This window comes from Brienomyrus brachyistius, chromosome 3, assembly GCF_023856365.1.
Source record: "Brienomyrus brachyistius isolate T26 chromosome 3, BBRACH_0.4, whole genome shotgun sequence".
NCBI lineage: Eukaryota > Metazoa > Chordata > Actinopteri > Osteoglossiformes > Mormyridae > Brienomyrus > Brienomyrus brachyistius.
The window spans coordinates 26,440,379-26,465,579 of record NC_064535.1 but is presented as its reverse complement, the minus strand read 5'-3'; the positions used below and the strand labels follow the sequence as shown (position 1 = coordinate 26,465,579).

At 45.2% G+C, this 25,201-nt stretch overlaps 1 protein-coding gene across 1 annotated transcript in view; it reads right to left on the bottom strand.

Annotated features, from left to right (window-relative positions):
• The window catches only part of LOC125738710 (neuron navigator 3-like), a 191,789-nt gene extending 168,007 nt beyond the window's left edge, over positions 1-23,782 (bottom strand). The window contains exon 1 of the mRNA XM_049007917.1: positions 23,634-23,782. The gene's annotated coding sequence lies outside the window, so the exon portion shown is untranslated. The remainder of the gene's footprint in view (positions 1-23,633) is intronic.
• Between the last annotated feature and the right edge of the window lie 1,419 nt (positions 23,783-25,201).

Sequence of the window (25,201 nt, the reverse complement as noted above, 5' to 3'; positions counted from 1 at the left end):
GTTATCACACAGAGACGGGAGCATCAGTTCCTGTCAGAGACATGATTAATTCTGGAGCGGGACTCCGGCTGACAAGCTGGGGGGGGCGGGGGGGTGGACACAGCAGTGTTGATCATTCTGGTCTTCTTCTGTCTTGGTCTATTTTGAGGAATCTCAGGAAGGTTACTGCTCAAATGCATCTAAGAACCGGGCATATCTCAGTCAAGGGGGGGTTCTACCTCATGTACTGGGGCTCATTCAAGAAGGGATGCGGCGTTCTAACTGGTTAGGCCTTGCCTGGGCAAGGCCCCCTAATCAGCAAAACAGCTACATATAAAATATTTCTTTTTTTTTACACATACAAGCCCAGCTTGGAATAAAGGGCCAGTCTCTGTTAGCTTTACAAGTCTGAGGTTGGCACACAAAGACCAGAGTTTCATTTAGAACAAATTCACCCTTTTCTGAAACAAAATGGAGAGAGAGCCCAGCAAACCATGGCCAGAAATGGCGGCATGTAAGGTATCAAGTCAATGGTTAATAGTGTACAAACAGACAAAGCACCGGTTCTTAATAACAAATCAGCCATCCCATCGCACTGTGCATCAGAGGTCACCGTTGCGCGAGTTGTGCACTTCGCCACATCCAGGCGTGACAAAGGGCTGAAGCTGACACTGCCAAGGAGAAGATAAACAGGCACCGTTCGGCTCAGCTAAGCACTTAGCACATGGCAACACTCAAAGACTTCTGTCGACTAATCACTCAGAGGGCCTCTGGCTACGTACGAGAGCTGCTCGGTCAGGAAGTGTGCTTAGTAATGTCTCAATGAGGTCATAGTGTTTCCTATATTTTATACATTAATGCAGAAATGCCAGACTGGATACTAGGTTCAAGTCGTACTTCTCTGATGTCAATCGGGATTCTTAATATCAGTGACAAAACACTAATACAGACACGAAGTAGGGGAATCTCCTCCAAGTCTTCAGTGTCCTAGACCTTCCTATGCCTGCCACAAGCTGTCAGACTCATTTTATCACGCTGTCAGGCTGAGAATAGTCTGGTATGACCTCAGAAGGAACCCAAGGGAGGAGAGAGGAGCCGAAAGAGACACCCCCCCAATGAGTGGAGTACCCACATTGCTCCCAAACAGACACCCCCCCCACCACCACCACCACCACCACCACCAACTCAAGGAGAAGCCCTGTCCCGGAGGAACTAGTCTGTCCATCAACGGTCCGCTTTGTTCCAGTCTCACTTACTCGCTAAAAGGGTGGATTTCACTCTCCTCCCCCAGCAGCTGGAGCCGACTCGATTTCCAAATGCCTTCGGTTGCCTCTTCTCGCTACAAATGTCGGGATTAGGGGCGCCAGGGAAGTTACAGCATGGATATCTGATCGGGAATCAGAGTTACGAAGTTGTGCTCTGTGCCATTGCTGCCACAAAGTCCATTTGAAATTACAAGAACTCAGGGCTGTATGCTTTGAGTCTATTTCGCCATGCTGCCAGTTTTCCACTCTTATTTCAGTTATTAGGTTTTTGTGGTTTTATTGATGGAGGACAAAAGGCATAATCAGTTCAGATTTATAGCATCTCAGTAACAGACAGCAGTTCTTAAATATTAACTGCCTCACTGCTCTGAACTGGATAAGAGGAATGGATACTGCATAGATGGATGGACGAATGAATGGATGAAGGGGTGAATGCTTCAGCAATGCAGAAGAACCGCTTAAAAGCTACGCTCAGATAATGTATTTGATACTGCAGGCATTCTGCATGTTTCCAAGAGGCCGACATTGTGGTCTAGAATCCGCAAAATCCCCAAAGAAGGTCAAAATGCAAGGAAATACTGCTAGTCCTCAGTCAAATCGCAGGGCCCCTGAGATTGCGCTCATTAAAAGCCAGTAAAACTCAGCAAAATGCGCCGTTTCTTTGCCATGCAGCGCTCGCAATGTGAAACGTGCAGGGAGCCCCCAACATTACCAGGGCCAGCAGAAAACGAATACAGCCATGCTTTCTTGACATGTTGCAATTTAAATGATTTCTTCTCTACTAGTTTCTTAAGTGTACTGTGCTATTTGACCACACTTCCTGTGGGTGGCTGGGTCTCTATAACCTGGCCGTATCGCAGCAGCCCATGAGAACGCAGCGAAACAAAGAGCCCCGAGCGAGGCTCAGGCCGCGTTTGGGCCCGAGCGCTCGAACCCAGCTGTAAATACCGTGTCTGTCACCATATAACCTGCCAGAAAAAGCCTGGCTGCCCGGAAGCTCCCCTTCGAGTATCGGGCCGGATAAACAATGCCGCTAAATGGCAGGAAGTATTATAGCCGTATTTCCTCCGCCCACTTTTGTTCTCAGAGCGCGGGCAGAAGGGACGCAGGGCAGCGCGCCGGACTTTCTCACAGGGCCTGACGAAAATAGGAAGGGCCGCCATCGGCTCTTTAGCGCGCAAACAGGAATATGCCCCCCCGAACAAACAGATATTGCAAGAATCAGAGAGACCAAAAAAGAATAAAAAAAAAAAAATAACTGGCATACACACACACAGCATGTACACTGAGGTTTCCTGGCACTGCACAGTGTGGCAAAGAGGCAGCGGCGGGATCTGTCGCCCGCCCGAGCGCGCCGCACGGCGCAAGCGCTGCGTCACTGCAACTACTTCCCGAGAAACTAAACCGGTGGGAAATTTTGCTGAAGCGTGGAATTGGGCCTGGTTATAAGCAACCGCAGCTTTGACATTCAAGAGAGCAGAGTGAGTTTGGCAGCTGCTGGAGAAAAAAAATACATATATATATGTACCCTGATATTCATACTGGAAACAATCAATTAAGGAAGCGGGGAAACTGCAAGAGTGTCTTCGTTTTAAAGAGCAAATGGAAGCCGAGCAGTGACTGGGTCGACGGCGGTTTCAGTGTTAGATGAAGCCTATTCACCTGAAAATATCAACTACCGTCTTCAATCTGCATTCAAAACTAAACCAATAAATCGTTTAAATGTTTTAACTGGGATGGCATGGCGGTGCAGTGGTTAGCACTCTTGCCTGATACCTCTGGGTCTAGGGGTTGAGTCTCTGCCCTGGCTCTATGTTTGTGGAGTTTGCAAGTTCTCCCCATGTCATCAGGGGGTTTCCTCCCGGTACTCTGGTTTCCCCTCACGACCCAAAAACATGCTAAGGTGCAGTGGAGTTCCCAAATTGCCCTGACAAATCCGGGGGATGGACAAAGCAGTGTTGATCCGTCTGGTTTTCTTCACTCTTGGCCTATTTTGACAAATCTCAGGAAGGCTACCGCTCAAATGCGTCTAAGAACCGGGCTCATCTCAGTCAAGGGGAAAACAGGCGCGGTTCTACCTCATGTACTGGGGAGGGGCTCATTCAAGAAAGGATGCGGCGTTCTAACTGGTTAGGCCTTGCTTGGCTGGTGTGAATGGTGTGTGTGCCCTGCGATGGGTTGGCGCCCCGTCTTGAGTTATCCCCTGCTTTGTGCCAATAGCTTGAGAGACTGGCTCTGGACACCCACAAATGAATCAATGTATTTTAACTATAAAAGGATAATAGATGTACTATGAATTATGTAGCTCAATAAGGAGAATTTTAAAAAAGGGATCATGGAGAATATGTCAGGAGAAGGATCCAGACCCAGTTGTAAATTAAGCGTAATTAAGCACCAATTCACAAAATGAAACATGGTAAAGTGGACTGGCCTCCAGTGCAGTGAGTCAGAATCAGTGAATACGGTGGAAACACTGTAAATTAAATCTCTCCCAGTTGGCATGGCGGGACTGAGGCCGTCCTCTGCGGGCGGCGAAGTCCACAAAAATAAACACATGCCGACAGGCCGGCGCAGATGATGAATAGGTGTCTGCAGGCGGGTAACCAGTGGACAACACCAGCACCCCCCCCCCACACACAGACACACACACACCAAGGTCTAATAGGATCCAGAGAGGAACAGACAAAAGGTCTGATGCAGCGACCCACCAATGGGAGCCCTGCGAGGGGAAACCGGTGACATCGCCTGTCAGAAGGCCAAACCAAACGCTCACAGAGGGGCGATGACGCTGATTTATTACAAAGCATTGCAGAAAATCAGCTGTTATAGGAAAATCCTCCAAATGAATCACCTCCAACCTCCCAGTCACCTGTTATTTCCTCACTGGCATCCGATATGCCCACAGCGCAGTCTCGATTTACCTTCCTTTACATGCCCACAATGAGAACATTCGAGGTGGCTTGGCGTACAGCGTGAGTGTTTTCATTTTGAAAGGACTGGCCACTTCTCCCTTGTCAGTGTGACGCCAGGCCACACAGAGCGTGCTCTGAAAGGACTGCGAGATGCTTGCGGCGGCGGGAACATCAGGCGCTCACAGTCGGCGCCCGCGATTCGGCTCCACTGGCAACTTTTTCTGCTGGCTCCCAAAACGGATTGCGATCTGATTGGTTTATTGGGATCTGGCATGGCCCACCACAGAGGCATTACGGAGTCCGGTTACCTTCCGAGCATGACCACGGCTTGGGAGACGCCAACGTCAATCGCTGCCTACCGATACCTCTGAGCTCAGCCTCCAGTACAGTGAAAGTCAGAACGAACGATAACAATTGATCAATGGAAAGAAAACTGCGGCCACCTAGGGAAATGGCGGTTGCTGCGGAAACGCAAAAGCACACCTGCACATACCCCTCCCCCCTCCGAGCCAATCGCATCAGCACAACCAGCTGTCTCGGCGTCTTCCGGAATGTCACTGTAAGGTCATATGTGGCCTCTCCACTGCGCCCGTTTTATTATCAGTTTACACTGGACCCACTAGCAATGCTATTTGTGACGTAGTTTCAGGATGTCAGACAACGAGAAGCACTTGGGACATCGATTCTCCCAGCTTCAGAAAACCTCACAATTTCCCCTCTCTGTCTAGCGAGACGGACATTCCCGGATAGGTAGAGGAACAGAAGCCAGTCAGCCTCATGTACCCCATCGTCTCCAGACCTCTAGCACTGAAACAGATCACCGAGTTGGCTCAAATAAAACAAAATTTAAATTATTTGATTTTTTTCCTGGATAGGAAACTTTTTTTCCTGGACAGGAATTTCATTTCTGAGTCATTACTACAGAATTCCACGTAATACCTTCCCTTACATTCCTTGTACTGCAACAGTCTATTATTTATTGTTACTGTCTATTAATGTCTAGATGTCTTTTCACTGTCTGAATGTGTGTATTCAGCTACTATAAACCAGCAGTTTGCTTCTACATCTATCTGTCTATCTGCATGCTTGCTGGTCTATCTATCTATCTATCTATCTATCTATCTATCTATCTATCTATCTATCTATCTATCTATCTATCTATCTATCTGTTGGGGGTCCAGTTTAAGACCACTGACCTAAACAGTGTTCTTTGGTCTTTGTCTGTTTATTTCAGCTGACACATAACCTGCACAATCAAACAAAGAAGCATCTTTGCCTCAAATTTCTCAATGCTTCCCAGCCTTTACTCCTCCACGGATAAGATGCAGGACAATGAACCACGGGCAGTTTGCAGGCCGCCGCGAGACTGAAGCACACTGGGCCTCCATTCCGGAATGCTGCAGCGCCATCCTGACGGACAGTGTTCCGGAACGTCGAGTTAAGTGGAGACACGTGGGCTTCTGTCCCTTTCGGTTTATACGCTGTTCATTTATGTGACCATCAACAATGAGAGCTATTGACCCGGAAACCTTCATTATTAGAGCCAGTGCATAATAAAAATCCTGCCAATTTATATTGGTTAGCTAACTTGGGCTTCATTGGCTCAAACACTGGACAAACAAAACAATGATGGATCTTGGGGTTTTACTGGGGGGGTTTTACCTGTAGCTAAAAAGGTATGAAACATCTGGAAAAGTCTGGAAAGAGTGCACATGAAGGACAGCATGACATTGGACAAGAAATAAAATCATTCTAAAACTGAAGCATGACCACTGCTGCAAATATATTCCATATAATTCTAGCTGCACTACAAAGTGGGAAGTACCGTAATCTATTCAATTAGTAAAGAGGGAAGGAAATTTTCCCATCTCTCCACTTCCCTACAAAAACATCCCATTGGCAGAGACGGCGGACACCTGTCGCCCGTCAGTCAGCAGGAGCCCGAAATGATATTCACAATAACTGTGCCTAGAAATGAAATAAGAACCAGAGGCTGTGGAGACTGTGAAAAGCCATTTATTCATAAGCAGGAGACTGTGGGGGAGTCCAGGTCCAAAGTCCAGCAACTGATACTTGCTTCGGATTTGAAAATATTGAGAGTGTATACTGCGTGCAGTCTACCAGTGTCAGCATTTGTATCTGTGTCAGAACAAATACATACACATCTCATACACATCTCATTTAAATGTCCAGCTCCTGGTACCTGAGATGTTTGCACTGAAATGCAGGGGAGATGCACATATTGGACACACAGCTGATCACAGTTTTCCAGCCTGTGGTATAAAGGTGAAGGTGGCAGATGCTAACAGACTCAACAAGCAGATCGGGGGGCTGGGTCGATTCCCGAGGGACTGGAGGGACTGTCGACACTGTGGCGGAGAGAAGGATGCTGTCCAGACTTCGGTCGATCACAGACAATGCCGCTCACCTGCCTCACAGTGGTTGGACAGAAGAGCAGGTTTGGTCGTAGATCCCTCAACATATAATGGGGAATCATTCCTTCCGAAGATCATCAGACACAACCAGTAAATCACTCAGGACAAATCAAACACTACTTTGTCTATCTATCTTTTTTCATGCAGTATTATACCTGCAAAAATTGTTACTTTTTTTTAGCAAAACAGTATAGTTCTTATTTTCATTATCACCCATTTCTTTAGTACCATCTCCGTATGTTACACTTATTTCATTTCATATAGAGATTTTCTTGTATGTGGTACCTGTATTGTTTATTGTCTTTTGTGTAGTTGTGTACTTTGTAGTCTGCAGTTACAAGCAATTTCCTCTGGGATAATAAAGGTTTTCTGATTCTAATAAAGGGGGTGAATACAGCTGTTCGGTGGGGGAATATGTAAGGTTCTGTGCGATATATAAGAGTCTCAGCGAGTAGCGGGGATGTAAATCGGTAGGAGACGTCAAGCTCCACAAACAATGGCATATTACAGGCACACGAGTAAGGACCATCAAGACAGACATCAGCTGCAGCCCTCTCTTATCTGTCTCCATGCCGTCATTAAAGGTCCTGCCCCCAAGAAAACATCTCCAGCTCTGCACGGCGACACCCCCACTAATGGCCTTCGCTTCCAAGCATCGTGGTGCCAGAATTCTACCCTGGGGGAGACTGGGATCCATATTTGTCCAAGTAGGGTGGAAGTCAAAGGCACTGGAACTTCCCCTTTTCATTGGTTTGAAGAAGATGAAGCTTTAAGACGGCCCACGGGGAACCACGTTGGCTGTGGAAACGCCAATGATTTGTGGGAGATAAAATATATATGTTTGCATAGGAGAATCTATTTTTCATGTGTTTGCCGAACAAATATATCAACTTTTCACATGCAGAATATCCGCGGAAGCAGAAACTCCCCAAGCAGTCGAGCAACTCTGTCTTGCTTTCATTAAGCTGCACTGTTGCCTTGAGGATCCATATGGATGGATAGACTGCTTGAAGGCACCATTTATGGTGCTTTGGGAGCTTCGACGGTCATGCAGAACGACCATGACCATGGTTTCCAGCCTACTGGACTATACCCTTAGCGCCAAACAGGCCACCACAAATGCCTGTACTGATCATGTGTGAAATACAACCACGCTTCCTGCCAAGTGTGCCCCAGTGAAGCATATCGGAAGACGAGTCCCTCCACGTTCAGTGCTGAGGTCTGAAGTCCTTCAAGCACCAGTTACCATTGAGTCTTAGTTGCTTAAAGCATCTTCCGTCATCACATTACAGGACAACAAGGGAAAATAAAGCCTGCACTGATTCCAGGAGCACCTACCACGTGACTATATTACTTTATGTACACGTATCCTACATACACGTCAAAACATCTGAGCCTAAAGATCACACTAAGTATACATAATTCAATTACATTTAAAAAGACTGATGATAATTCAGGAAATTAAAACAAAGTTTCCATCTTTCCAAACATCACCACCCCCTCCATACATGCTATTCCACACTTCCAGCGGTAACACATCTGCTGCTATCTGCTTACTTGTCATGCCCGGCTCGTCCGCTCCTCGTGTGTGCCACGCCCCCTGATTACCCACGTGTACTTCCCTGATTGTGTCCAGCGTTGTCTGATTTCCATGCTTAGTCTTTGTGTATTTAAGTCCTGGTCTGACCTGTTCCCCTTGTCCGTCATTGTTGTGGTTAGCTGTGATATGGTGATGATTGTCCTGGTGTCTCCTGTTTCCTGATTAAACCCTGAGTTTACCCCAATTTCGACCCATCTGCCTGCTCCTTGCGCACTTAACCCGCACGATCGCCGCATACCGCCGCCCTGATCGTGACACTTACTATTATTGGTAAAAATTTATTTCTATAATACTACAATATTCCGTTTTCAGGATATACCATTTCCATACTGTGTACTTGTAAATTTGTTTATGCCACATTTATTGGTTTGAATTATGTGTACTGTGCATTTTGTTTCTTTGGCACTGTATGTTTGTCTGTGCATTTTGCTTGTTTGGCACTGTATGTTAGTCTGTGCATTTTGCTTGTTTGGCACTGTATGTTTGTGCATTTGGTTTGTATGGCACTGTATGCTTGTCTGTGCATTTTGTTTGTTTGGCACTGTATGTTTGTGCATTTTGTTTGTATGGCACTGTATGTTTGTCTGTGCATTTTGTTTGTATGGCACTGTATGTTTGTCTGTGCATTTTGTTTGTTTGGCACTGTATGTTTGTCTGTGCATTTTGTTTCTTTGGCACTGTATGTTTGTCTGTGCATTTTGCTTGTTTGGCACTGTATGTTCGTCTGTGCATTTTGCTTGTTTGGCACTGTATGTTTGTCAGTGCATTTGGTTTGTATGGCACTGTATGTTTGTCTGTGCATTTTGTTTGGCACTGTATGTTTGTGCATTTTGTTTGTATGGCACTGTATGTTTGTCTGTGCATTTTGTTTGTATGGCACTGTATGTTTCTGCATTTTGTTTGTATGGCACTGTATGTTTGTCTGTGCATTTTGTTTGCTTGGCACTGTATGTTTGTCTGTGCGTTTTGTTTGTTTGGCACTGTATGTTTGTCTGTGCATTTTGTTTGTTTGGCACTGTATGTTTGTCTGTGCATTTGGTTTGTATGGCACTGTATGTTTGTCTGTGCATTTTGTTTTCGCTGCACTAGAATTTACTCCTAGGATAAATAAAATCTTAATTAAAAAATATTTAACCTCAATCTTAATATCAACAGTGATTTGTCATTGTATGTACCTTATTCACAAAATTCTTCCCGAGAAAAGTATATGGTAAATCTAAATGGTGTAATGATGAGGATTTGAAGTGTAGATCTATGGCTGATTACATGCTGTTATATTTGAAGCAAATTGACAGGGAGACAAAGGAAGTCCGAGTGAACCCTTCATATTTTGAAAAAACATCTAGAAATGAATCACGGAACTCGGTGCTGCTCTGCTCCTTCTATCCCCCAACAACGACGTGATGCACGTGTGATACAGGCCCCTGATATCACTTCCCCACCCCCCACCCCCGAATTCTTGATGGTTAACAGCTCCCTGCAGCCTGTACAATGAGGGTGTCACATTTAACAACGTCACTATCCATCATTGACGAACCAGTAACCTATAAATCTGAAACAGCATAGCGCTGAAAGGTCTGGTGGGGGTGGAGGACCACAGATTTCCCATCACCCAACCCTACAGACAAACATCACCCAGCTGAATGCAGAGCCTTAGCATCTCAGACAGGGTATTTGGAGCCCCCCCCCGCCAATTACACCAATCTGCACAGTGCAATGTGCTGCCTAATCACCCTCCCTGACTTGACCTTGACAAGCTGGGTAGCTTTAAAGTCAAACGGAGATCCAGCTAAATACTGTCTGACGTTTATTCCTGCAGCGTAGTGCGTTTGTCATCGCTTCAGCATTTCTCCAAAATATAAGGTGAGGCTAAATAAAAGGGGAATACGGTGCCAGTATGTGACTCCACATGCTAAAACATTTCTGTTGAGTCCTTGAGCAAAGCCCTTAACCCTAAAAACGCTCCAGCGGTGCTGGATGAATGGCCTGAGCTGATGCTCAGATGCCAAGCTTTGTCCCCCATGTGTGTGTCTCAAAGGACAAAGGAAAGGGCGCTGGCAGATTTAGGTTTGGGTGACATGGGCAGTCGCCCAGGGTGGCATCTTGCTGGGGGTGGAACGGGGCACCCGGAAAAATGTAAAATGTACAAAATTTGCACATCACGTCCATGATATCATGTCACCTTGTGTAACCTCGTTGGAGCGGCTGCCCAGATTCTACTGTGCAAGCTAGGCAAGCCACCACTCGGACGTATGACATGAGGGGGGGGGGGGGGTTTGACCCCACTAGTAGCCTGAGGTAGGGGCAGCTGGGGAATCTATCAAACAGTACACCTCTGACTTTGTACAATACTAGTGTAATTCATAAAATCAGTGATACCATGAAATGATACCAAATCATTCATAGTAAACCACAAGTCATTCATAGTGCTGTGAATATATAGATTTAAAAGACATATTGCTGCATTTCTTCTGCAAAATCGTTAAGAGTAACATAAAGCCAGTCTGCACACCATCCATCCGTCCATCCATTTCCAAAACCGCTTATCCTACTGGGTCGTGGGGGGTCCAGAGTCTATTCCAGAAGCAATGGGTACGAGGCAGGGAACAACCTAGGATGGGGGGCCAGCCCATCGCAGGGCACACTCACACACCATTCACTCTCACACGCACACAAATCAGTCCAATCAGCCTCAGCATGTCTTTGGACTGTGGGGGGAAACCGGAGTACCCGGAGGAAACCCCACGACGACATGGGGAGAACATGCAAATTCCACACATATGTGACCCAGGCGGAGACTCAAACCTGGGTTCATACCCAGAGGTGTGAGGCGACAGTGCTAACCACTGCACCACCATGCCGCCCAGCCTGCACACCACCAAGGTGAATTTGTTTCGTTTTGAATCCTGGTTAACAGGTGTTAGTGGATGGGTAATGTTTTGATGCTCGAGTGCCAAATGAATACAAATGGATAAGAACAGATGTAAAACCATCAGGTGCTCAGTTTAGGAAAAAGAGGAAAGAAGAAGAGGAGAAAAAATAAAGGTATGCAGCTGTTTCATCTCTTTGTGAGTATAATATTACGCATGTAATGAAACAGGCCAGTATAACACCACTATGTTTGTTAGCCAATAAGTAGTAATTGAGTGTAATAATTAATATTGACACTGGGTAATAAATTATGTTCATGAATCTGATTTTGTATATATTTTTGTAACTATATTGTTTTAATTTTTATTGTTATTCATTTGTATATTTCCACAAATGACAGTTAGTGCAGAATGGTGCCTTTTTATTGATGGGGGAGCTGGGGATAGGACAGTGGCATGGTGGAGGTGCTGAGGGGGGTGTTCGCCCAGGGCATCAAACACTGGGGGAGGGCATATCCAAAAAGAACGATTCCAATATGCATGTGCAAATGGAGAATTAAGCATCGCTTCCAGAGGGATCAGACATTCCTTTATGTAGGTGTAAGTGAGAGACGTCCACACAACACGCTTTCTTTAACTGGAACATTTCATCCCGCATTTACATCAGTATCATGCCTATATTGTACCATGCTGTATTCTTCCCATACAGATATCATATCAGTGTCCAGTGACCAGGATTTGGCATCACGTTCAGTCGTTCCTCATTCTCATGCATAAAGAGTTCTTGTTCTACCCCAATAAACCTGTCCCTATGTCCCATTGTTCTCTCTGCCCCCCCCCCCCCCACCAGCCAATTTCTCCAACCAAAGGTAAACTCAGACACTCATGGACGCCCCCCCAGTGTCTGGGCCCCTGAAAATCTCCCCCTTTCCACCACGAACAGCCAGACATTTTTTAAGCTGAACATTATGTATTTGTTTTCTGATGCAACCAAGTTGTACCGAATTTGAACATTTCAGCCAAAAGCCCCATTTCTTCCAAATCAGTAGCTCTGGACGCCTGTGTAATCGAATTTGCACAGGTCCATCACCGCCGGCTGTCCCAGAAGGTTGGGCTATAGACAGGCGATGCAATTTCAATTTCAAACATATGGATGTCTGAAAGCCCATAAGCCGGAATGAGCAAAAGCCTGACCCAGGCATATCCCAAGAAGAGGTTGCAGGGGAGATGTGACGTAGGATGACTGAGATCAGCAACAAAGGAATCAGCAATGACTAAATGCATTGCAGATTGGTGCATAGTGGGACCCAGAGAGGAAAAAATACCTCAAAGAAAGGAGCCTGTAATTGTTCAGATTGAGGTATTTTCTGTGACTGTTATGTAACCTTGATAATGAAATAGTGGAACAGGAAGAGTACAGACGCCACTGAATTTTGGCGCTAGTGACGCTATGAGAGAAACAAATCAGGAAAAACATCAAACGTGAACGTCCACATTTTCTGGGTATTTTATGAGATTGACCAGAGCCTTGGATAAGTCCGTAAAGCTTGGAAAGGTTGATGGCAAAAGAGGAAGAGGATCACCAGCAAGGTAGATGGATTCAATCATCACAACCGTCAACATACCACTGGAAAATCTGAAGAGCCAGAGAGAACAGAGAACGTTCTGGAGATCTAGATGTTTACTTGGTCGCCAGGAGAAAAACACCAACTGGAGCTAATAATGAAAATCCAATAATGAGTCTGGTTGGTGGTCATGATTAAAATGAACCCGGAACAAAGCATTTCTCTACAAGTCACAAACACGTACATTTGACATTTTTTTTTAAGAATGAATTAAATTATTTACTACAGGAGGTCCTGCATCTCATGCTATTTGTTAGCACGACCAATATCTTACATACTGACCAGATTTTGGAACGAGAGACCAAAATTACAGGAGAGATAATAACCTTCCTCAGGCTAATAAATAAATAACAGATTCAGGACTGGCTACCGATACCCAGAATCGGCTAGACAATGTCGCCATGCTACCTAGATAGCAGGCTACTTATTTTAAGAAGCTGCAGTACCATAGAAGTCTCTTACTCCACGATTTTGATTAAATGACTGTTGCAAACCACACCTCAGGCCAGAAACCGCTGAACCAAAGCCGAGTATTTCCATTACTTTATGATGAGGAAGCAAAAACATTTCATGTCAGCAAAACTGTGTCTGACTTTCACACAAGTAAATTTAAAATTCAGCATTCAAATAATGATAAACCATGTATTATGGGTACTTTAGAAGTCGACTAGTAGTTAAATATTTCAGCAAGCATCAGTATTGCAGGAGAGTCTTTGGAATATACCCTAATGATCTTTTCCTCTTTGACTCCAGCAATTAATTTATAATAAATGCAAAAGGCTGTGAGGTCATGGGAGTGATCTTCAAAGACATGATTATCCATGGGGATATGTAAAAAAGCCTCGAAGACTAAGCTTTAGGTCTATCAAACTTTACTTTCTCATTACTGTAAATCTTGCAGATATAGTTTAGAGATTAACTCTCCTTGAAACCCCTTAAGCAATAAGACATTATGGTATCTAGCGGCATCCCGATCCTGATTTGATAAAGTTCCAGAGCTCTAAAAAGCACCCTCTTACACCATTTGAGTGACAGCATTATCAGCAAGGGTACACACTGCCCTTAAGTCATATTGTAAATTCAATGTATCAGCAACTCTCTGTTAAATATTTGGGAGAAAACCAAATTGACTAATAAAAATGGCTGACAGCTCCCTCAAGTGAAACAAATTTCCTTTTCTTCATACATCTTCCACTCCTTTACACAAACTCCTGGAAGATCAGAGAAAACTAGGCAGCTATATATACTTATTATATCGAACAGACTGCAACCGCGAGCCTTTCCTGCCTTGGAGGGTTAAAAGGAGGTTTGAATTATTATAATTAGGGACATTTTGAACATCACCCCCTTGCCACAGGTGGAACAGAAAAAAAAACACAATTAACATTTGGTTCCATCATCTTTAATCGCCCAAGTATATAAACATCGAGAAGCTCGTCATTGGCCTTTGATCGCGATCAGTGTTTATTTTCTCTTATGTTGAACTAGTCGCCTCCCTTTTCGGAGAACAACTTTCATTCCATACCAACCAAAATGTTACAATCACAAATAAGACTCTGGGAGTTCCTAGAACATTCTTAAATTAACCCTATCATAACCAATACCAGTATATATAAATAATAATTATTATTATTATTACTCTTATTGCACTTTTAGGGACTGCAGGGTTAACCGGAATAAATTTGTATGCGTTGCAGCGAGCATCCTTGTTAATCAGAATTCTTAGTGCTGCACCGTTGTTTGCTTCATCACATTCTGTATCCCAGCTTGTGATTACTAAGCAGTGATAAATCGCCTGCCATATGGGAAGAGACGTTATTTGTCTGTCAATAACCGCCTTCTGCTTCCAAGATAACAAAGTCTGCCTCTAACAGCAAAAGTGTCTTATTTAGATGCCAGAATAAAAGGAGAAAGCACCAAATTTAAGGGGACAAACGACCGTCTGCCATAATAAGTTACGACCCCCCGCCACCCCCCCGAGCCATATTGATTTTGGCTTTTACAAACACCCCACCAGAGCCATTCTACCTCAAACGGGGTGAGTTCAGAGCCCCATAGACAAAAAGGAGGAGCAATTTGCTGAGGAGAAAAGTGCATTATCAGAGTAGTGCGGACTCAGGAGTGGCACAGCCCAGCGGCGGGCCGGCCGGGTGAACTCAGATTCTGCCGACAGGCACGTCACGGTCAGTGGCGCAAACGCACCGTCACAGATGGGTCTGCCCTCTGCCAATGGAAACTGTGGCCGGTGCGAATATGGCTGCCGAGAGGGGTCAGTACAAATCGCTTGGCCAGCACTGGGCCCCCACACAGCACCCGGGCAACGCGAATGAAGCGGGGCAGACACGGACAGAAGGAAACCCTAATGAGGTCGGACAAGCGTGCGTCCACCAGCCGAGCTGGCCCTATGGGGCTGGGCCAACTTCTCCTACGACCAGCCTGCGCTGGACCAACGTTTCATGGCACATGCTTCATTTTGCTTCAGCCATGCTTCAGGGTCAGCCTTCGCTTAACACTATTTGGCTGACCAGTCCCATACATTTTAGCCACCTTTGAATGGCCATGTATGCACAACTATGTGCTGGAATTTTCCATCTTAAAGCAGATCAAATCGGATCTTCGTAAACCGTGGACTTCTTACAGAGGTTCGGTAAAAAGGTCTGGAAGGGATTATCAAAATGCAGAGCATGCCATCAACATTGCTTCTTCTGTCTCCTAGGATGGATCTCCTCCACCTACTGTGTAGACATGCATGTACCTTCTCATTAATCAAGCATTTCAGATCATTGTGGTGTGTTTTAGTAGGGAAGGGATAGGCTGGGAACATTTGGAACCGTTAGCCCCAGAAAACACCCACGACATGAGCAATTTGCCTCTTAGCAACAATGACAAGTCTAGCAGAAGTCCATGAGAAGGATGACAGAATAGGTAGCGCTAAACGGGACCCATCTTCTCAAGGAAGCATTCGCTCAGGGACGGATTATGGGTTGTGTGGGCCCCTGGGCAAAACGTTCGCGAGGGCCCCCCCCACCACCACCACCACTAGCACCACCACCACAATTCAAGGGCCCTTGGCAGCCAAACGCCCTCCCTATAGGGTCAGAGGCCCTTGTAGGCAGAGGATCAAAGAATGTAGGCCCTCTAAAATAGACAAACGAAAATACATTGTTGATAAGCGTTGCAAATTGTTTTGGGCTAGGGGCCCCACGGGCCCCCTGCACCCCAAGGGCCCCTGGGCAGCAGCCCCGCTGGTCCAGTCCGTAATCCGTCCCTGCATTCGCTGCGTGTATTGTGCAGTCAATACTCATTAACTGATGTGTACATAAAGAGAGAGAAAGTCCAGTGTTGTTAGCAGCCTAACAAAAAGGCCCACAAAACAACCTGTTCAATATGCACATGAAAAAAAAAACACCAGTATTTCTTAGTTGATGGTTCCTGATATGCGATGGTGGGGTGTGTCACCATGTGCAATGGGGGTCGGGGTGGGGGAGCTGAATTGGCAGAGGAAACCTTGGGAAAAAATCTGGTTCTTCATGAAAGAGAATTATATTATCTAGAAAAGAGGGACTGGACCAGGATGAATGAGTAGGGCAAAGCAGCAAAGAGATTGGGGAGCGGAGAAGAGCGGGGAGGGAGGGAAGTTTGTAAAGCTGCAAATTAAACATCACATGCTAGCATCTCAAACCCCATTATCCGCTGCCAATCGCAGCCGCGCATTTTGACTGCTACTTAGGCGAAGCATCGGGGGGTCAACTGCACTTGAAACACCATTAGGGATGTTTAGTGCATCTTCTGTCATGTGAAAACAGAAGCTGTTCAATGAAGTTATTGAAAGGGCTCTAGTGTGACAGAACAAATATATGACTTAAAAGCTGGTGGCAAGGAAAGTAAGGAGCTAGTAAACACTCAAAAAGATTTGATGAGCTGATTATCATCTGAAACAGGCTTGTGTTTAAAGCAAGATGGATACAAAGTGCTGAAAGCAATGTCTCCAGTGGCAACACAAAAATGACAACCAGAAATTTTCTCTGACCCCATCAAAGGCAGTGATTCAGCAGCTCTACAGAACAAGCGTCAGAAAAATGACGAATGACAAGTAGCAATTGTACACATCACATATAAACCATCACAGCTAACGACAGATCTATAAGAGGCACAGTGGTCAGGTGGCCCACTTGCTGGAGACATGGAGGGAAAGAGGGCAGATGCGGATGACTGTGTCACCACACAGGACCTTGGACCATGCCAATACGTGGACACATTGCCTAGTAACAGTCGCAAGGGGGAATTCTGGGTTCGGCTGACGACAGCCATATGGCCTTGAGCGGCGTGCAGAACGGGAAAATGAAAAACGGTATTTTGTCAATAATAGATTATACAGAAGAAGGGATGAAGTGCAGAAAGAAAATAAATCCGGTGAACAGAGTTGTGGAAATGTAACGATAAGATAAAGGAAGAGGAAACGCTCAAACTTGTGCGAGAACTGAGAGATTGTAAATCAAGACAAAGCGCAGGACAGCTAATAGGAAGATGTGACTTTAAGGCACACAAACAGTCTGTAGACATGATTTATCCTCTGCTAGGCGCCTACAGCTATACGACACGTTTCACAAGTATGTTAGACGTGAAGAAAGTGATTGATTTCTGGATATGAACAAGAGCCTCACCGGTTCGTGTTAAAGTCAGAGGGTGTACAGATTATCGCTCCATAGGTTTCTTGGAAGCTTTATGTCAACAGAAAGGAGAGTAGGTTTGGTTTCAACACTGATAGGGACCAATTCAGCCCCAAACCCCCCACCTCCTAAACATGCACGGTACTCCTACAATATTGCTATGGACACGTCCCTACAATCCATACCCAAATCTACACCCACGGTCACCAGTAACATTAATTAACACAATGCTGGCAAAGAATATGCCCAAACGGCAGCAAATAAAGGGGGAACTGGACCCAATACGGGACCCTGTGGTATCTCACTGCAGGAACCATTGGAAAAATTCAATATTTACTTGAACAGATTGAAAGAGATTTGACAGGAAAAAGTTCCGTCCAGGAACTATTCTGTCCTAGAGGAAACCCGTCAGCTGTGACGTCAAAGGTGATGTTTACGTCCAGGAACAGAGACGAAACATTATCACAATCAGAGGAAATCAGCATGTGTCGACACAACGAACATATTGCCTGAAACGCATCACAGACATTACTAAATTGTAAGCAGACAGGAAACACATATGTCTTAATGTGCAGATAAAAATGGGTAAGAAACTCGAGAACATATCCGGACACATCTGATGCATGTACAATATCGTACATATGCAATCTAATTACAGAAAGAAGCTACTTAGCCTTCTAGCTATCACGCCAGTGTAGTCTGCTCGCTATCACGCCAGTGTGGTCTGCTCGCTTTGAGCTTCAGGAGAAAAACAAGATGATGATTATTAATAGAAGCAACACCAGCTGCAAATGTGACACAAACATGCTGTTTTGCACTAGAACTTGGCAACATACCTTGGATATTACCTTGTATCTGTTAACACACCTATTGTATCAAAAACAGGTTTTTTGATAATTTCATGCAAAAGTCCAATTTGATTCTGCAAGTTTATTTTAAAGAATTCTAGAGGTTTTCACACTCCTGTCGTTTTGAATGGACATTTATGTTGGCCAGGCACATACAGCAATTTTTATTTATTTGACTTTCTGTTGTTTACCCAACAATGTTAAAAGCCTCTAATTTAGTAGAGCACATTTTGAAATTAGACATTGTTAACTATGTATGATTATTCCACCAGGGGACATACTTCTTAATTCTTATTTGACTTCCTTTTTAGGGATGCCACAATATTCACTGTGCAGTAACAGCAAAATCCATTACCCTCTTTCTCATTTCCTGGTGTTGAATTATTCCGATATCAGGCTTCAGGCTCCTGAAATCTGTAAACACTGTGACAGGTAAATGTGTTCCCAAAATAATTTTTTCTTACTGATTTCACAGGCAAGTCGCTTGTGGTTCCACAGTAATAACAAAGTGCTTGGATTTAACAAGGTTACACGAATGTTCAGGTATAAATCTAAATGCGAATGATCCAATGAACACAAGAAGTTGTTCTTAATGCATTGAGTTCTTTTAAAGGTAGTAATATATTTTATTCTTACATCATGCCTAAGAGGTACACAGATCATTACTTATTAATGCGTTTATTAGTTCATTAATCCATCTTCCAGCCATGTGCACTGAAGCAGGGTGCATGAAGCCTATGTTATGCAGCATGGGGCACAAGGCAGGGGTGCATAATGAATGCAATACCTGTCCGCATGCAAACTCCACCCCCAATGCTGAAGGTGTGAGGCAGCAGCACTACCCATCAAACATCCCATCACGCCCCTCAGAGGCAAATTTCTGTGTACAACAAAGAGATATAAAACAATGGCCGACTCTTGCCAGTCACGCACTGTGTCTGCCGTTAACGGACTGCGCCGTTTCCCGGCAAGTGATCTTGGCTCTCGGACCCAAGAAGTGCCTGGAAAGTGAGTCCATGCATGGGGAAAATGCAGACACCTCCTAGCCATGCTGGCAGTGAGGATGGACACGCCGTCGCCAAGAGGAAACAGAAGGGGGCGCTGTTGGCAGCAGAGGTTCAGCCAATGGCTAGGGTCTAGCCATTAAACGCAGGGAAGGAAAGACGGGGCGAGTCTTTCCTCTCTGTACAGTACTGGGCGCGCACACAATGAGGCCCGAGATGGCATGATTACAGCTTGGCAGCCTCTCTGCAGCAGTGTGTGGAGCGCAGGACAAGATGCTGGAGTTAACGCGACGTTTTCGTTCCTCGCAGATTCGACGCTACAAATAAAACGGAATGTCTCACATCACGCTGTACGACTTCCCCATCAGCTCCACGGCTGCACGCAAAATCCAGATCTGCTCCGCTGCGTCAACGGCAAAGTCTCAGCGGCAGAGGGAAAGGACAAGAAGGCTCCGCGTGGATGGGAGGCACGGGCAGCGCCAACTGCACAGAAATGACTGGGAAATGTTACTTAGCTTCCGAATCCGGCAACGAGACTCAAACAGCCTGTCAGTGGCGTTCAAAAATAGGCTGATGGGGTGGGGTGGGGTTAGGGTTAGACTTCTTTTGCGAGGGGGTTTGTGAGCTTTTTGGGAAAGCTCATTATCGAACTCCGCGAGTCTGAATAATCACTGAGCGACAATCCAAAGCTTACCAAGGCCAAGCGCTCCATGGTTGGTCTCACTGCTACATCTTATCTGGCTGCATAATTCACACTTTAGCAGCTGATGGATCCAGTCTTGGGGCCGGAGACATTTTAATTCTGTATTTCTCTCTCCTTGTCAGCAGAAGCATTTTGTACTAAGTTCTCTCCTTTGGTAGCAGGTAGACTGCGCTGCATCCATAGAGTAGATGATGCTCTGTGGCAGGAGCATGGCATCTCCTTGGAGACACGGGCCTAATCAGATTCTGGCATGACTGTATTTGCAAGCAAGCTCTCATTTCTGTGCAACGGTGATTCTTTGTCATGTATTATGGGAGACCACAATAACAGATCTAACATGCTATTTTGTTTTTAAGGACCCCGATAAACACCTCCAACGTCAATCGCCTCAGGCCTGCTCAAGCCTCTGTTTCAGGCTTCAAAATTCCCCATGAAGGCTCCTGCTTGTCTACAGCCTTATCTAGGCCAAGGTTGTGGTTTTCCCCCCACCTGCCTGACAGTATCCTCTAGGACAGAGTTTAACAAGTTAATTAAACTCACATCTAGCTCGCTCGCTCTCTCTCTTTTTCTGTCTCTCAGCCTGTCCCTCTATATGCAGTACTCTCCATTAACACACACGCACATCAATAAGACACAGACAGGTTAAAGCATCGTGGTGGATCTAATCTGATCGTGCCTGGAATTAAAAACACCTCTGAAATGTGCAACAGGCTCTCTACATCACCCAGCTGTTTGGTAGGACAAAGAAACATGCCTTGCATTAGACAATAATCCCACATCTGTTATATAAAACTATGTACTGTATACATTCAGACTTCACCTTTTATGTCATCGGGGAAAAGTCTAACTCTCAAAGATTTATTGCAAGGCTTTGCATTTTCACGTAATGACATAGGTTGCTTGATTAATTCCAGCAAAAGTCTACATTCACAGCTTAACTCATCTCCAAATCCCAAGTCCCAAGAATATACATTATGTTAAAACTAGTACTTCACATAATTAGACATGCTGTGTAAACATGCTCAAATAGCCGTTAGAACAGAAGTTCTAGAACGCATTCCTGCAGTCGCCATCATGCTAAGCACAGATCAGTGCTGTTCTGTCTGCCTTTTGATCTGGGAAGCACCACAGATAACCTTTCCTGGTGTCGGTTTTGTTGGCATGTTCTCCATGTGTCACGTGTTTCCTGCTACAATGACAGTAATTGGTGCCTCTATAGTGCCCATAGCGTGCGAACATGCGTGTGCACGTGCCCAGGACTGGTATCCCATCGAGGGTGAACCCCAGCCTTGTGCCCCTGTGCTACCTGGTTTGGCTTTGGTCTGATAAATAAATAATAAAGGATAAACTGTTGGAAGATGGATGGATGAATGGTGGATTATAAAGTTACTTAAAGCTTATTCTGTGGGTAAAGGTTAATGAGCCTCACAAGTCATCAGCACAATCTTCTTCCTTTAGACACTGAGAATGACAAGCTGTGATTTATTCTCACCTCACGTGACATACAAGATGTGTAAAAAGGTCCTATTTTCAATGCCTACTTTTTTGTAACTCACTCTGTCATAGTGTCAGAATGCTGCGCCCACCCGCACACGCACCCCCCCCCCCCCCTTCATCTCTGTGAAGGTCAGTGGAAACCTGGGTCTCGAATGACAGAGCCGTTGGACAGCCAGGGCGACCCTTACATGTTCGACACAATTGCTAAACTGTTCCGGGGCTCTTGCCAATGACGTTAAATCAGCCATCCATGATCGCAAATGGCGAGACATAAATCAATCATCAATGTACGCAACGGCACAATGAAATCATCCTGAGAGACAGACACTAATGTAATAGTCCAGCTCCTGGCTTCCATCCAGGTGCCACTCAATACATAATTAATCACATGAACATTACAGAAGCAGAAAATCTCTGACTGATGCTAAGATGATTGACTATTCCCACTCACTACCTTGTTCACAGAAAAGCTATAAGTCAGAGCTTTGACATACAACCGTAAACCCAGCCGCTACTTTCACCTTTAGCAAAGGACACTTAGAAACTCTTCTTTGAGTTGATCGTTTCACTGATGCCAAGTGACACTGATTTCTGGTGCCTCTCGGCCATATAAAACATAGAGCGAATGGGCCCCTGTCACTCCCGGACTGGTGATACTGTGTTAAGTAGTACTAGGATGCTGTCTCAGCCGTTGGTAAAAGGAATGGCTGGTCAGCAACAAGGAGGACATGAATCATTATGCCCGGAGATTGAAACAAGATGGAGTTTTCCCTGGTTCACGGGGATACAATGTGTCATCGAATGTCCTAGATCCAGGGGCATGGCAGGGGCATGGATATCCTGGCAGATTCAGGCGGCCCGGCACTTTACAGGGGCCCCAGATTCTACCACGGGGGACCTAAAGTGACATTTTGACATAGGGACCAGAATTTCTAGCTACGCCCCTACATAGACCCCTCTTTTAGTCAAGTCTCCATATGCAGAAAGTTGGTTCCAAACTGTTTGCCACTGCCTGAAAGAAAAGAGAAAAGAGATAGGTGTCTGTGTCTGAGAGAGAGAGAGAGAGAGAGAGCAAGGGGGGAGGAGAATGACAGGCCAGAGAAAAAAGTCCTTCAGAAAACAGCAACAATACAACCCTATCAAATGGCCATCCCGATCAGCCGCAATAAGAACCGTCATTAGAATGAAACCTCACACCTGAACGGACCGAAGTCTGCAATCCCGATTTTCCCTGACTCCAGAAGTCTCATCCAACCATAAGTGTTAACATTTAAGCTTTGAGTTCAATGCAGGGTTTTATTTTAAAAGTGTCTGGCAACGTTTGAAGACAGGACACACATCATCCCTCAGGGCAATCAATCACACGCATTTAATTTATTTGATTTGACATTATGTAACTAGGATATGACTATGTAATATATAACGCTACCATTTCTGAAAGACAGTAGAAGTTTTTTGTTCAATTAGATCGCTGCGCTGGCAATTAAGATAAAGAGCGTGTAATGCGGCGCATTGGTTCCGTGAACGTTATCTGTCTGATCTAAACCAATTCCCCCGATGTGAGCCGTCTTTGGGGGAGAATCGATCAACGCGAACATGATACGGTGTCTCTGCAGAGAAATACTATTAATTCCCGATCTGATTCATTCCAAGTACATTAAAATTGCTGTTGTCGTTTCTTTGGTGTAAACAGGAAGAGACTACACAAATATATACAGGACTCGGAATGATCCGTTTACGCTGGAGGAAAGGCTGGGCAATGAATTACAGCAGAGTTGTTTCCAGAAGGTTAATCATATCGACACCTAAGGGTCCAGCAAGAATTTTGCATTTCTCTCCTTCCCGGGGAGTTTCGCTGCGACCCGACGGTGACACCCAGCATCCTCACTGTCACGCCAGTACTTTGCGCTGCATGAACTGTCTCTTATGCCGGTTACACTTTTGACGATGCTTCTCAAACTCGGCGGAATATATATATATATATTGGTATGAAACGAAAGCCAGCTGCTTTCAGTAATTTCATCCTCTGCTGGGATCAGAAACGTAAGGTCCATACCACCAACCCGCCTAGTCAGACGATCGCATATTCAGCAGGTGATACGCATTCCCGTAACGCTGCTCCACCGTCCAGCCTGTTAAATGAAGCAGGTCTCGGGATTCTCGCCAATAACATTTTACCCATCATCCGGAGTCATTGAGATCATACATTACATCATCAGCCTTACCTGATAATAGTTTCTCTCAGACACCAAAGAGCATCAGATAAATAGGTAGCGACAGATAACGAAGGTATCCCAGGGCACATGCAAAGCCTGAACGGCGGCTGTCACTCCCCGCAGCCCGTATATAGCGCTCCTCTCTTCCAGCACTGACTGCGAAGCTCCCCCAAGCTCAGCGCCGAGCCCCGATCGTTACACGCCTGCAGCCGGCGGCTTGCACACTCCGCGGCGCTGTTACACTCTGAATAAAGTCATTCTCCGAGCCCCCCCCCCCCCCCCCCAAGACCAGACTATATAGGACAGAATCAGCAGGTATGCTGTTTATTTTGATTTCATGATAGGGTGGCATATATATAGCCTAGCAAAACTATTATTATTATTATTATTATTATTGTTATTATTATTATTATTACTCTTTGCCATTTTTTCTGTATAAGCATTTGGAAGATGGACAGATGGATGGATTAACTCTTACTCGTATGTTAAGTAATATTATAAAACTATACAAGACACAATTTGGTGTAATAATAGAATGATTTCATGAATGCGTTCCCCCCCCCCCTCACTTATTACATTATTTTGGTCCTATTAGCCCTATTAATGGTGTCACTAGATGGTGGATTTCCTGGGCGCTGTGACAAGCACGGCCCACTTAATAAATCAGCCAAGTGAGCAGTGACTGATGCTGTGCAACTGTTTGGATAAGAATATTCTGCCCGGTTTACACAAATAGTACTGTACAGTACTGTACTGCAAGCTAGTCCACAGTTTGCTGGCCTTATTGTTTAAATGGCCTGGTACATGTCATTTAATGATCTCAGGGAAACAGCTTAATAAGTAAAATAGATGTTGGCAAAATAAGTGAAAAACCTTTCTATTGTTCTTTGAAGAAGAACTGATCTCAGTCTATTATTTCTTGTGCTCGAAATTTTGAAATTGATAGTCAAGATCAGAGGGTGGGGTGGAGGGTGTTGGGACTGAATACCCCCCCCCCCCCTTTACTGGGTGGGGAAACTGCTATTATGGTAGAAGTTCCCAAACGTGCTTGAATATACATGAATTATGGTAATAATCTATAATTAGATAATTCATGAATCATTGGAGAAAATATGGTGCTTACGTTGTGCACTTATTAAAAATAAAACTTAGGTACCCTTAGTTTTTCCTCTTCGGACCCCCTCTCCAAAATAATTATCTGGAGCCGCCAGTACGGGTCAGGAGAAATCTGGCGGACCACAATCTATTCCCGCATTTCCTGTTGAGAAATGTAGACATATAGATAGATAGAGGGGAGCTCACAAAGGCACCTGTACGCTGGAGTTTCGCGGCTTCGGATCCCTTTCCTGCCGTGGTTTTGCCTCTGTGGCTCAGCGTCCGTCCGCACACAGAGGGAGCCGCCACGCTACGCGGCCCGGTTCACCCGGTACTGTATTAATTATAAGTGGTAACGGCCAGTCGCAGACATTCGAGGCATCATCGCTCAGCCGTAACGTGCGTGCTCTCTCATCCCATCCACCCCAACTTGCTTGTGATCAAGATCAAAACAATGATCTCAGGCTGGAGAGGGGAGACCG